The sequence below is a fragment of the Chelonoidis abingdonii genome, chromosome 1, assembly GCF_003597395.2.
Source record: "Chelonoidis abingdonii isolate Lonesome George chromosome 1, CheloAbing_2.0, whole genome shotgun sequence".
Lineage (NCBI taxonomy): Eukaryota > Metazoa > Chordata > Testudines > Testudinidae > Chelonoidis > Chelonoidis abingdonii.
In genome coordinates, this window is record NC_133769.1 from 229,119,710 (window position 1) to 229,134,257 (window position 14,548).

General features: G+C 43.3%; 1 long non-coding RNA gene across 1 annotated transcript in view; it reads right to left on the reverse strand.

Annotated features, from left to right (window-relative positions):
- Window positions 1–1,172: 1,172 nt before the first annotated feature.
- Window positions 1,173–14,548, reverse strand: part of LOC142046305 (uncharacterized) — a 28,516-nt gene continuing 15,140 nt past the window's right edge. The window contains exon 3 of the long non-coding RNA XR_012655189.1: window positions 1,173–1,230. This is a non-coding gene — a long non-coding RNA (uncharacterized LOC142046305). The remainder of the gene's footprint in view (window positions 1,231–14,548) is intronic.

Genomic DNA, 14,548 nt, shown 5'->3' on the forward strand with positions numbered 1-14,548 from the left:
CACTGGCTGCAGTTCGCTGCTCTGGGCCAATGGGGGCTGCGGGAAGTGGCGCGGGCCGAGGGATGTACTGCTCGTCATTTCTCACCATCCCCATTGGCCTGGACCAGTGAACCAAGGCCACTGGGAGCTGCGATCGGCCGAACCTGCGGACGCAGAAGGTACACAAACCATACAGGCCTGCCAGGGACTTTCCCTACATGAGCGATGGAACAAATTTGGGAACCATTGCTCTAGACTGCTGTAGTTTTAAAAACCAACAACAAAATTAAGCATTCAATCTCAGAAAAATAAGAGTTTAGGTTAAACTTTAAAGAAATCTAAACATTTGAAAATATGGAAATTCACAGTTAAAACACCCAAACAATCCAGAACCTGTCCCTGTAATGATACTAATCTCCAAATTTTCTTTTATTTTCTTTTCATTTTCGGGGCCTGATCCTGAATACCCTTACTCATACAAATAATGGTTTGCAGAATCAGCTTTCTACTTTGTCAGATGTGCTATATTTGGATCAAGTACATTTACTGAAGGGTTTTTAAAGAAGTTACAGACAAACTCAAATTCTGAGTTAATCTCAGTGCAGTTTAAGGGTAGGGAGCAAGTTCTGCATTCCATAGATTCTGGAGATTTCCTTTGTGGCTCCTCAGGTTTTGGAACTGGCTGGCAATCATTCTGGTCCCTGTGTAAACTAGAACAATTTACACCACATTGTAATGGCCAACAAGTAGCTGAGAACAGGCAGAGTGCAGAGGTGTTCAGCCATATTCCTCTCTCCCAGCTATGCAGGTAATCTGTAGGATTGCAGAAATGAGTATGGATCAACATCTTTGGAATTTAAATAATAGTGCTTCTGCAAAGGTATTAAGATCTGATATGGTAATAGGCCTTAGCAACTTATCCCACTTGAGCCAAATAACTTCCCCTGTGGCAGAAAGATCCATCTTCTATACCTGATGTTTTTTATCTTCATATTCAGTTTTTTTTTTTTTTTAAAAATGTTTTGATTGGTTTTCTTATTGGACTATGTAAAGATTTTTTTCTCTAAAGGAGAAACACCTTTGTCTACAAGATTCATCTGCTGTATCTTTTATAAATTGCGAGTTAGCCTTTTATAATACCTCCTATAAAAATATTTCTTAGCACTAATTCAGATTCATTACTTTTATCACTTATTTCAGGCATACTATGCCCAATTTTTCACCATAAATGCAGGATTTTTCAGTTTACACCTAGAAAAAGTACACATTTAACAAGATTTTTTTATAACAAATATCTGCTAAGGTGTTTCATAATACCACTTTACATTTTCAAGTAAGAGTCATATGAAAACTGGACAGTGTATATTATTTGTGGGGATTGAAAAAAATCTTTGTATTTATTCAGAAAGGCTTTGAGCCGAAGTAAGTTATTAAATCATTATACTTACTGTGGTGTTTATGAGTATGGTGGTGTTAAAAAAAACACTATTAACATTGAAGGATGCATGATATTTCCTGATGCAGGCCAATTTTTGGGCAATGTTGGTTGGTTTTTCAAGAGTAATAATCCTATGGCAGGCTCTGGTTTTATTTTACAGAGCAGAATCTTTTTCATTTTTCTTACTTACATGTGTAGTCTGGGAGGTTATCATAATTACTATTTGAATGACTAAAACTATGGGGAAAATTCAGATGTCTTACTACACTAAATTCTGGAAAAAGGCTTAGAAAATATTTCTCCTGGATCCCCATTCTCTGATTCCATTCATTGCCCTCTTTCCTGTGGTTTTCCATGCAGGAGTTATTACATGTTCAAAATAGATTTTCAGCCAATCACAGTTCTATACTCAAAGTTCCAGAGCTTCTCTGCAGAGCCAAAGTTGGTCTCATGAGAACATTAGAAGCTGTTTCCTTCTAGTTCTTGTAAATTTATATTTAGTGAAATAAAGATTAAAACACTATTTTTCCATCATTTCTTTTGTATTCCACTTTGAGCTGTGAAAATGTATTCCAGACAAGTATCATTATAAGGTTATTTTAGGAGGAAGTCTTGGTTTAGGTCCAGTAACTGAAGTGAGACCCATCAGAGCACTGCAAATTTGTATGCTTCTAATGTTCTTCTGATTTGTGTTCTGATTCTGTTGCTGACTCACCTTCTTTCCAGTGTTAAATTTGCAACATTGAGTCTCTCTCTAATTCTCTCTGGGCTTTCTGAAGTCCCTATCGTTGTACTATCTAAGCACTGTTTCAACAACAGGAACAAAACAAATCAGAACTTCCACAGTAAAACTTTTATAGCACCTCTCAAGGATCTCAAAGTACTTTACAAATATGAATTAAGCCTCAAAATATCCATATGTAGTAACTACATATTAGTAAATTGTCCTTTCACAGATGGAGAAACTGAGGAGTATGTCTACACTGCGAAATTAGGTCAAATTTATTTTAAGTTGACATTTAGCCTCTGATTTTACAAAAGTTGATACTGCATGTCCCCTCTGTGCACATTCCGTTGGCGGAGTGCATCCTCACAACATCTACTCATGGAGCGATCCACTGTGAGCAGCTATCCCACAGTTCCTGCTGCCAATTGGAATTCTGGGTTAGGCTCCCAGTGCCTGTTGGGACAAAAACATTTTCACGAGTTGTTTTGAGTACAAGGCGTCAGCCTCCCATGATGCACTTGTTTCCTCCCTCCCTGCCTCCCTCCATTCCTGAAAGCAATGGCAAACAATCATTTTCATGTCTAAGCCTAGGTTACCTGTGCAGATGCCATAGCACGGCAAGCATGGACCCTGCACAGCTGTACACTGTTGTTGTGAGTGTCCCAAACACCTCACGCAGCATCCTGCAGTATTTGCAGAGCCTAGCCAGGAGCCGCAGGGCAGAAGAATGTGATACCATGCAAATAGCCGTGCTGGAAGCCATGGAATGGAGCAATTCATACATGGTGGCAGTGGCAGCCGAGCTTGTTAACATGATGGAATGCCTCTTCTGGGCTCGGAAAACAAGCACAGACTGGTGGTACTGCATAGTTATGCAGGTAAGGGATGAGGAGCAGTGGCTGCATAACTTTCGAATTCATAAGGCCACTTTCCTGGAACTTTGTGAATTGCTTTCCCCAGCCGTGAAGCACAGAAATTCCAAAATGAGACTTGCTCTGATCGTTGAGAAGTGAGTGGCAATAACCCTGTGGAAGCTTGCAACGCCAGATTGCTACTAGTCAGTCTGGCATCAGTTTGGAGTGGGTAAATCTACTGTTGGGACTGCTGTGATCCAAGTAGCCAGGGCAATCAATTCACTTCTGCTAAGAAGGGTAGTGATTCTGGGAAATGTGCAGGACCTAGTGGATGGCTTTGCCGCGATGGGGTGATAGACGGAACACATATCCCTATTTTGGCACCAGACTACCTTGCCAAAGAGTACATAAACTGCAAAGGGTACTTCTCAATGGTATTCCAAGCACTAGTGGATCACAAGGGCCGTTTCACCGATATCAACGTGGGTTGGTCAGGAAAGGCACGTGACGCACGCATCTTTAGGAACTCTGGTCTCTTCAGAATGCTGCAAGAAGGAACTTTCTTCCCAGACTGGAAAATTACCATTCATGATGTTAAAATGCCAATAGTTATCCTTGGAGACCCAGCCTACCCCTTGCTCCCATGGCTCATGAAGCCGTACATAGGCAGCCTTGACAGTAGTAAGGAGCAGTTCAACTATAGGCTGAGCAAGTGAAGAATGGTGGTAGAATGTGTCTTTGGACATTTAAAAGGGCCCTGGCACAGTTTACTCACTACGTTAGACCTCAGTGAAAGCAATAATCCCATTGTTGTTGCTGCTTGCTGTGTGCTCCATAATATCTGTGAAAGTAAGGGGGAAAGTTTCTGGCAGCGAGGGAGGTTGAGTCAGATCACTTGGCTGCTAATTATGAGCAACCAGACACCAGGGCAATAAGAAGAGCACATCGAGGCACACTGTGTCTCTGAGAGGCTTTGAAAACCAGTTTCATGAATGATCCAACCCTGATGTGAAAGTTCTGTGTGTTGTTCCTTACCAAGATGCCCCCTTTTTTGCATGTACTGCCCTGTAAACTAAACTCCCATCAACCACAGTGTGCACAGTGAATAAAGAGCCTCTTGTTCTCAATCCATGCATTTTTATTATGCTAACAAACATTGATCAGAGACAGCAATGAATACCAAAAATAACCTGGGTCTAAGGGCCAGATAACACAGGGGTGTGTTGGGGGAGGGCAAGGATACACAGCTTATTACAATTGCACTGTCTAGCAATCAGAGCTGTGTGAATGAGAGCCTTCTGCTCCAAGAACCATCCCCTGGAGTTGAGTTCAAGGGATAACAGTTTCTACCCCCTGCCCTCTGCATTCTAGGATATCTGGGAGACGAGGGTATGGAGCTTGGTGAGGAGGACAGCTGGTTCATCATTGGGTGCAGCAGGACTCTAAGGTCTAGCTGCCTTTCCTGCACCTCAACCAGACACCTCAACATGTCTGTTTGCTTCCCCATAAGCTGCAACATCTTCTCTTGCATGTTACGCTCTTGTTCCCTGCATGCTTTCCTGACCTCTTCATCAGTGTGCACGGTCTCTGACAGTGTAAGCCTCCATGTATTCAGCTGGGCCCTGTCAGTCTTGGAGGAATGCATCAAATCACAATACATGTCTTCCCTGGTCCGCTTTTTTTGCCTTCTAATCTGGGACAGCCATTGTGATGGTGTGGAGGAAGCACTCACAGACAAGGTTGCAGCTGCAACAAACCGCCTCCCAAGGGTAGCCTTACAGAAAATACATTGTTGAAAACAAAAGGTTAACTCTTGCAATGAATGAAACACTTTACAGCCATAATACATTCCCTGAGGTACACGGACACATTTTGTCTTTTCAAAGAAGTGCCTACCAGTAAGGTACAACACACGGCAGAGAGCTGGGCAGCAGATTTCAGTTTTCAGGTAGGCATACAAAAAAGGGTAGGAGGTGTCAGGGCCACCTAGGGACATTTTTTGGTGGGGAAACTCTTGGCACATAAACAGGCTTTTCGGGGAAGCACACTTTGCATAGTTGGACTGGCCACGCTGTATCTCAATTGTTTACTTCAGATTAAACTTTAACCACAATTGCATTTAACCCCTGTAGTGTGATTACAAAGTGTGCACTCACCAGAGGTGCCATCCTCACCATCACAGTCCCGCAACAATAGATCCTGGGTGGGGATTGGCTCCAGAGTTAGGAAAAGGTCCTGGCTGTCGGGGAGAATGGATCCTCCACTTGCCTGCTGTGCATTCTCCTCTTCCTCATCAACGATGTCCTCCTTGTTGTTGCCCGAGGCAGCCTGGAGCCCCTGGGAGGTATCCACAGAGAGTGTTGGAGTACTGGTGGGGTCCCCGCCTAGAATCTCATGCAGCTGCTCATAGAAGCAGCATGTCTATGGCTCAGAACCAGAGTGACTGTTTGCCTCCCTTGTCTTCTGGTATGCTTGCCGAAGCTCCTTTATTTTCACACGGAACTGCTGTGTGTCCCTTATGTAGCCTTTGTCCCCCATGCCCTGTGCGATTTTGGCATAGATGTCAGCCTTTGTTCTTCTGGTTCGGAGCTCTGTCTGCACAGACTCTTCTCCCCACACAGTAATAAGTTCCAGTGTCTCCTGTATGCTCCACACTGGAGAACATTTGTGGACCTGGGCAGGTATGGTCAGATGTGGTGGTGAGCTCTCCAAGCTGATCAAACAGGAAATGAAATCCAAAAGTTCCCAAGGCTTTTCCTGTGTACCTGGCTGAAGTGCAGTGGAGTTGAAAGTGCTGTCCAGAGCGGTCACATTGGAGCACTCTGGGACACCTCCTGGAGGCCAATCCCATTGAATTACACAGTGTTGTGTCTATAGTACCCCTAATTCGACCTGGGAAGGTCAACTCTAGTGCTGTTCCACTCACCGAGGTGGAGTAATGTGTTTTCTGTGTGATGCTGTCACCTTAAGAATAAACACGCTTACTTAGAAAGAACTGTGTGACTGCTGGGAATTCACACTGTCATAGACCCCACACATGTTGCTACCACATATGCCACAATTCAGGACAACTGCACCTGCATTACCCCTGTGTGGTTCCTTGAGAATATGCTAGGCTCTTGGCTCTTCAGCCATCATTCTCTTGGGTGTCTCAGCATGTCTCTCTCCCTCCATACAAGGATTTTTCCAGGTTACACAGTTCCCTGCCTATACTGTGATAACCCCAGCAGTACCTAAAGAGGCCAGCACCTGTGCTTTGCTTTCCCTTTGAAGGCTATGAACAGCTGTGTCCAGTTTTAGTCACCACACTTTAAGAAAGATGAACAAATTGGAGAGATTCCAGAGGACAGCAACAAAATGATAAAAGGTTTAGAGAGCCTGACCCATGAGGAAATGTTACTAAAATTGGGCATGTTTAGTCCTGAGAAAAGAAGACTGAGGGGGACCCTGATAAAAAAACATTCAGATCAAAGCAAATGTATATAAAAGCCTGTTCCAAAGCCCACTGAAGTTAACGGAAAGACTCAAATTACTTCAAAGGGCTTTTGGATCATGCCCTAGTTGCTTTGTAACTTTTAGTGCAATGCATTTGTTTGTATCAAACAATCCAATTAAAGTATTTCCTGTAACTCACTGAAAAGTAAACAAGTGTTTTAATGCAATCACCATGTTGGTTTTATGGCAGCAATCTAATACCAGTCCAATGTACAGGCAGTGTTACACAGAGCAGTAAAAGATTGTAAGCCACTGATATGTTAAAAAGGAAATGATAATTAAAACACCACTAGCAAGAAATCAATCTCTGGGGATTGGTCTGTGTAAAAGGAGTGTTCATTTAAAGATTATTTAACTTGCAGTATGAATTGATTTGTGAAACTCTGCTCTCTATAATTAGCTATATAATTTAATTACTGAGCTCCTGTACTTATTTTCTTTTGCCATAGAAAATATTATTTAGTGTGGCAATATATAGATGACTAAATGGACTTAGATATAATTAATTACCATAGTAACTTTACTATCTGACTGTTATTGAAAATAGAATCTTTTGAAGACAAAAGTACTTGCATGCACATTGCATAAACTTTAGTAAAACTGTAAGGAACATGGGGAAAGAAAAAATGTAAAATCCCAAATAAAGAAAAAACTCCAGAGTTCCTTTTCAAACTAACATAAAAAGGGAACCAAGACTGGTGTTGATTTCTCTGGCTAACTAAAATTTAAAATAGGTTGAAATAATTTTCTATTGCAATGTAGTCGTTACACACAAGTAACTACACGACATGTCAGATTACTTGCCCCTCTTATTATATATATATATTAAAACTAGGACTATCCAGTGCTATCTAATCCAGATTTGTGTTTTATACTGGGAACAAAATTGTCTTTTGCCTAAACAATAACAGTTCACCTGAGGATCTTAAAATGTAGAAGGATTTTAAATCAACTGAAAGCTCTTCCTCTGCTTGCTAATTCAAGTGAAACATGATCCGTTCTAAAAACCTAGAATAATGTCAAGGTCACTGCCAATAGCTTGGATAAGCAATAAAAAGAGACACAAGAACAGGCTAATGATATAAGGACATTAAAAATTAAAAAGGAGCTATTGATTTAAAGGTGCTATCTCAAAGGCTAAGTAGTACTAGCTATTGACCAAATGGTGGATCATATATTTCTGACAATGTGTGCACCAACCTATTAGTGTTTATCAGGCTTTTCCAATTGCCTTGTAAATGTTACCTATTCTGCATTTTATCTGGACAGTTTGCATGTAGTTTTTAAAAACATAATAAATAAAGAAAATGAGCTTTCCAACCTTTTCACAATTCATTACAAACACTCATTTGAGCTTCTATATTTAGAAAAAAATTAGGAAAGGTAGTAAATAACAGAGATTATTTTAGGGACATTGCTGGCCTCATGAAAAGGTTTTGCACTGTGGCACAAATCTCTCCGAGCACTAAACTCATGTATCTTGACTGAACATTTGGGATCTCTGCTGATGGAGCAGGGGAATCCTTCCTGGAAAATGAAATATTCTTTTCACTGTGTATGGAAGTTGGGGCTGCAGAGATATGATCAGAGAACTGTTGAAATGGTGAATGCCCTGGCCTGGCCTCTTCCCTAGGCATCACCAGCCCTGTCCCCAAACAAACCTTGTGTTCTCTGCAGAGTTGGCCTATGCACTGTACAAAGGCTGCATATCTCTTGTCTGGTTCTCCAAAATCTTGCTCTCATCTTGTGCAAGAGAACTACACTGCCAGGAATATTTCCACATGACCAGAGGATGGGTAGGATTTGTCCCTAGGTGTTCAAATTTTAAATGTAGGCATTACCTACAGCGCAGGTCGCCAAAACGTGCAACTATTCCATAGGTGCAACTTCCACTGTATACTTGCCATTAAATCTCCAGACACCCTTCTTTGTGGTAGTTATCATAAGGAGAATGTTACATGCTTGAAGTGCATGCTGCCACTGGACCTGCTACCTCGTGAGCCCCAGTTCCCACCCTGTCTCTCCCCTTGCTCTGAGTGGGGAGCAAATTACTTGACTCTCTTTTGGAGTGCAACATACTCCCCCTGTGCATTAGGGGCAGACATTTCAACTCTTCCCTGCCAACTTGCTCAGAGGGGGAATATTGTGTGAGCAACCACTGGCTGCCCCTTTGTGTCTAGAGCCCCCATCTGAGCGGCTCTCACTTGGCTATGCAAAGAAAGTAGTTATGGGGCCTTACACTCCTGCACAGGCAAGGAATATCTAGGGAAAATTTAGATCGCTACGTTTATGCCTTGGGAGAATCAAACACCAACAGAAACTAATGATGGATTGAGCAAACTCAAGTCAAGGAGTATCTTAGAAAAAAATTGTTCTTATTTACCACTGTGTAAATCCAGAGTAACTTCATCAGCTTCAGTGGAGTTCCTCCAAAATTATACCAGTGAAGTGAGATGGAAAACCAGCCCAGCTGTTCGATGGAACATTATTACATTGCGAAGCTGATCTCAGCACCCAGAAGAACAACACTTTTCATTTGTATTAAAATGAATGTTTAGATTATAGGGAATCTCGTAACATCCCTTTGGGATGGCTGAATTCTGAGACTGTGTACTTTTATAATTAAATTCAGGTAGAGCTGTTTGTCTAAGGATCAACTTTCAAATAGTATAATGAGTGATGTTTATGTTGCCATGAATGCAGGTGGTTCTCTTTCCCTAGAGGATCTGCCCAACCTTAGCATATGTATTGTATGTGGCTCTGTAGAGGGTGCACAGCTACCTAGTGGTCACGCAAGGGTTGACCTGTCACCTCTCTGTTGAAACACAGTCCTGTCCTTCAGTGCCCCATCCCAAGGATTTCCAGTCCTCCCTTTTAGCACAGGGCTTTGCGGGTGGGGGACTTGACCCCTCAAAGAGTCAAAGTCTTCTCCAGCAGGACTCTTACATAGGTGAAAGCTCTTGTTGTAACATCCTCTTGGAGTGGGTAAGGGAGCCCTGGCTCACTCTCTCCACCAGGCTCCAGTCCAGGGGTGGGCAGCTCCAATCGGCACCTTGAAATGCTAATCAGCTGCCAGTAGGACCTCTTCTGACTCCAGCCTCCTTTTGCTTCCCAGAGTAAATCACTTCAGTATAGTTTCTGACCTGCACATGCTGTCACTGGCCTCTCCTTGGAATGCTTGTACAGGTCTGTGCTGTCAGATCCCAGGCAATGAGCTTCTGGGCAGTGCTTTCCCCATGGAACAGCCATGTGTTGCCTTCTGCTGCCCACCCTCCCCAAACTGCTCTGCACTCCTTTGTAAAGCCCTGCCTCCAGCTTGTGCAGGCTTTGCAGTGTGTGTCTGGGCAGGGATACCTAAGCCCAGAGCTGTTCCTTGCTCTCCAGTGTGGAGTTTGTGTACACTATGACAGGCTCAAAAAAGATTACATTGTAACCTTGTGACCATCAAATCCTGGGATTAGAGGTACAGTTACATCAGTGATCATGGGGCTAGGATTACCTGAAATTTATGGTACAATAGGATTGGACCTGGAAGCCATTTGGATAAAGATTGACGCTACCTACTGTCTTCCCCCACCCCTCAGTTTAGGAGCTTTTGGGTACAATTCACTCTATATCTGAGTGTAGCGAGGCGGTGTGGCTCCTCTCCTCCCCAGGGAGGCTCGAGCCCCGTCAGACACCTAAGGGGGCGGGGCCACAGAGCAGTGAGCCCGCCCCTCAGAGGGTTAGGAGGCAACCTGGAAGTATAAAAGCCGGCCCTCAGCCCTCAGTTAAAGCCCAGCCGCTGTCGGGAGCAGACCTGCCAGAGGGTGCTCGTGACTGGGAAGCTGCTGAGGCCCAGGGCCATTGCCCTGACTCCCCGGAGCTTCCCCGCGCCTGCTATGACGAGGAGCTGCCGGAGCTTCCCCGCGCCCGCTACAAGGAGGAGCTGCCGGAGCTGCCCCGTCCCTGCTGTTACCCCGAGGAACCCCCGGAGCAGGCCTGGCTGGACTTCCCAGAGGTACTGCCGGACCTACCGCCCAGCCCTGGCTGGGAGGGGCCCATGCTACTGGACTTCTCAGGGGCTGACGCCACAGATCAGGTAGACCCAGAGGGTGAGATTGGAAGTAGCCCGGGGGCAGCCGACTCCAGTCAGGCTGCATGTATACCTGAACCCATGTCAGTGTGTTGCGGTCAGGAACCCCACTGACCGTTAGCGGTGATAACCGCTACTAGGGCCCCGGGCTGGAACGTAGTGGAGTGGGTAGGCCTGCGTTCCCCCTGCCACCCGTACTCGGGTGGCAGAGTACCCCTCTCCCCGGCCTGAGGAGGCCATTAAGCCGAGTGATTGTTTGCTCAGCCCTGAACCAAGAGGGTGTGAGCTTCTGTGATGTTGTGTTTGCTGCCCCGCCTGAACCAAGGGCTGGGCCCCTTTAACTGTGCCACTGCTCGGCCCTGCACCAAAGGGCTTGAGCTGCCTGAGCTATTGTTTTCTCAGCCCTGAGCCAAAAGGGCCTGAGCCTCGATAACTTTGTGTTTGTTGCCCCACCCCATAGCAGAAGACTGGAGCCCCAAGCGACTGCACAGCGTCACTCAGCCCTGAAGAAAAGGGCTGACTTAGATGACGTGTATCGAGGCCAATGTGGCTCCTCTCCTCCCCAGGGAGGATCGAGCCCTGGCCGTACACCTTTACACTGTTAGATTGAAGTGCCCTAAACAGTCCCTTCCTTATCCTACAATATCTTATAGACTATCATCAGCATTAACTGAAACATATTCCTGTTTGTGATAGATAATCTGAAAAACTCTGTCTTACCCCAGACAATCTTTGCTAACATCATCACGCATCCTTATTCTTAGCACTTAAACTAGAAATATCAAAAGGGCTTATTTCTATCAAGATAAATCCTGTTTTATAACTAGAGCTTTCCCATAAAGTAATGGCTTTTGATTCATATTGTGGAAATACAGATATTACATCCAAAGCCACAGATGCCGATTGCTAAAGAGGGTGATGATGCCCTCCATGGCTAAGGAGCAGCCCAGGCTCGGGTTGCGTCACTCAGTGGCTGAATGGTAAAGGCAATCATTTTCAGCATTACTGATCCTTTCATCTTCATTAATAGAAAAAACATCCAGAAAAAATGAGTGAGCCCTGATGGAAACAGAACTGCCAGAAAGGGAGGAGAAATTGAAATCCCTTTTTGTTTTCTGCCTACAATATTGTACTGATTGACAGTGAGGCTCAGCATTCTGCTGCCCAATTCCATCCATGACTGTTAGGTTCATTCTGCAGACCAGTAGGAAGGACCTTATGAGCCACTAATGATCCATGCACCCTACCCTGCGAATCACTGCCGCACGAGGGACAAACAAGTCAGAATCCTTGTCTCATGATATGCAACAAAAGCCTACTCTAGGAAAGTGTTGAAAGATAATTTTCTTCCTGTTTAATAAAGGTAAAGCATATAGTCTTTATATTGTAATGGCTGACATGCATGTCTAAGTTTTATACCTCTCATTCACATGTAACTGTAAACTAGGGCTGTCAAGCGATTAAAAAATTAATCATGATTAATTACAAAATTAAAAAATAATCTGTATTTATCGCCGTTTTAATTGCACTGTTAAGCAATAATAGAATACAATTTATCTAAATATTTTTGGATGTTTTCTACATTTTCAAATATATTGATTTCAGTTACAGAATACAAAGTGTACAATGCGCAGTTTATATTTATGTCTGATTATACATATTTGCACTGTAAAAAAATAGTATTTTTCAGTTAATCTAATGCAAGTATTGTTAGTGCAATCTCTTTATCGTGAAAGTTAAATTTACAAATGTAGAATTAAGTACAAAAATTATGGGCGAGATGAGCTAAAGATTGGTATGTCCCTTCATACTTCAACCACCGGTCCAGACAACATGTGTCCATCCTGATGACAGCTTCTGCTCGATAATGATCCAAAGCAGTGCAGACCAATGCATGTTCATTTTCATCCTCTGAGTCAGATGCCACCAGCAGAAAGTTGATTTTCTTTTTTGGTGATTCGGGTTCTGTAGTTTTCATATTGGAATGTTGCTCTGTTAGGACTTCTGAAAGCATGCTCCACACCTCATCCCTCTCCAATTTTGGAAGGGACTTTGGATTCTTAAACCTTGGGTCGAGTGCTGTAGCCATCTTTAGAAATCTCACATTGGTACCTTCTTTGTGTTTTATGAAATCTGCAGTGAAAGTGAACAACATGTGCTGACTCATCATCCAAGACTACTATAACAGAGCCGGAGACATACAACTCTCCTCCAAAGAGTTCAGTCACATATTTAATTAATGCATAATTTTTTTAATGAGCGTCATCAGCATGGAAGCATGTCTTCTGGAATCTTGGCCAAAGCATGAAGGGGCATACAAATATTTAGCATATCTGGCATGCAAATGCCTTGCAATGCCGGCTACAAAAGTCCCATGCAAATGCCTGTTCTCACTTTCTGATGACATTGTAAATAAGAAGTGGACAGCATTATCTCCCATAAATGTAAACAAACATGTTTGTCTTAGCGATTGGCTGAACAAGAAGAAGGATTGAGTGGACTTGTAGGCTCTAAAGTTTTGCATTGTTTTGTTTTTGAGAGCAGTTACGTAAGAAAAAATATCTACATTTATAAGTTGCAGTTTCACAATAAAAAGATTGCACTACATTACTTGTATGAGGTGAATTGAAAAATACTGTTTCTTTTTTTATCATTTTTACAGTGCAAATACCTGTAATAAAAAATAATATAAAGTAAGCACTGTACACTTTGTATTGTATTGTACACTGTGTTGTAATTGAAATCAATATATTTGAAAATGTAGAAAAACATCCAAAAATATGTAACAAATTTCAATTGTAGTCTATTGTTAACAGTGCAATTAAAACTGCGATTAATCGCTATTAATTTTTTCAAGTGTGATTCATTTTTTTGAGTTATTCACGAGTGAACTGTGATTAATCTACAGCCCTACTGTAAACCAAACAATAACAGTATAACACAGGTTCACGTACAAGTATCAGAAATGGCTCCTCACAAAGATGAATTCTTTTGGTTACTAGCTCTACGAAAACACTGAAGCAGCCTGGTAATACACAGTAAAATGTGCGTAGGCAGGGAACAGGTTTTTCTTCTGACATTAAATAAAAGCTTTACCTTCCTGAATAATTTTTGCATGCCTCTGGCACCCAGATAGAAAAACACTGCAGATTGTGTGGATTTGCCATCCAAGAACCTCAATAATTCTCCAGGAATGTATAGCTTACAATCAGACATTCTTGCTACATTTATAATTCGATGATGATTATGATAAAAAAATTGAGAAATACAGAGTTCTGCTTTTTGTGAGTTTGAAACTGCAAGTATCTTTTGTATTGTGTGAAATTGACCTAGGTACAAAATGCCAGCAAAAGGACCTCTGTACCACTTAAATGGGAGCATCATGCTCCTGAGGGCATTCTGCGAGAGAAATAAAAATTATGCGCCAAAAATTCAAATTCTGGGCACACTATTTTAAAATTCTGCAAAAGTTATTTGTCAAATAAATCTGGAGACTCTAGTGTGGCATTGGGGAGCACAGGCCGCTGACTGAACAGGGGTGGGAGATCACTGTGCAGCTCCCCCCTGGGACATGGATTCAGTGATGAGGCTGCACCCAACCCTGACACAGTGCAAGGACCGGGCCTGCCCCAGAAACACTCCAGGGCCCTGTCCCTCCATGCCATATGCCCCAGGTGTGGGCAGGCAGGCTCAGCAAGGCAGGATCCAAGTGTGGAGGGGCTTAGTGTGGGGGGATCCAGGTGTGGGTTGAGAGGGTACTGTGTGGGGCAATCTGTGTGTGGGCAGCTCAGTGGGGCATCCAAGTGCGGGGGAATCGGATGCACAGGGACTTCTTGGGGGGTTCTGGGTGCAATGATAATGGGACTCTTCAGGGGGGTCCAGGTGAAGGAAATCGGGGCTCAGCGTGAGGGGTGGGTCTGGGTGTGGGAGGCTCAGCAGGGGGTCCAGATGGTGGGGGAGTGTGGCTCAATGGGGGTGGG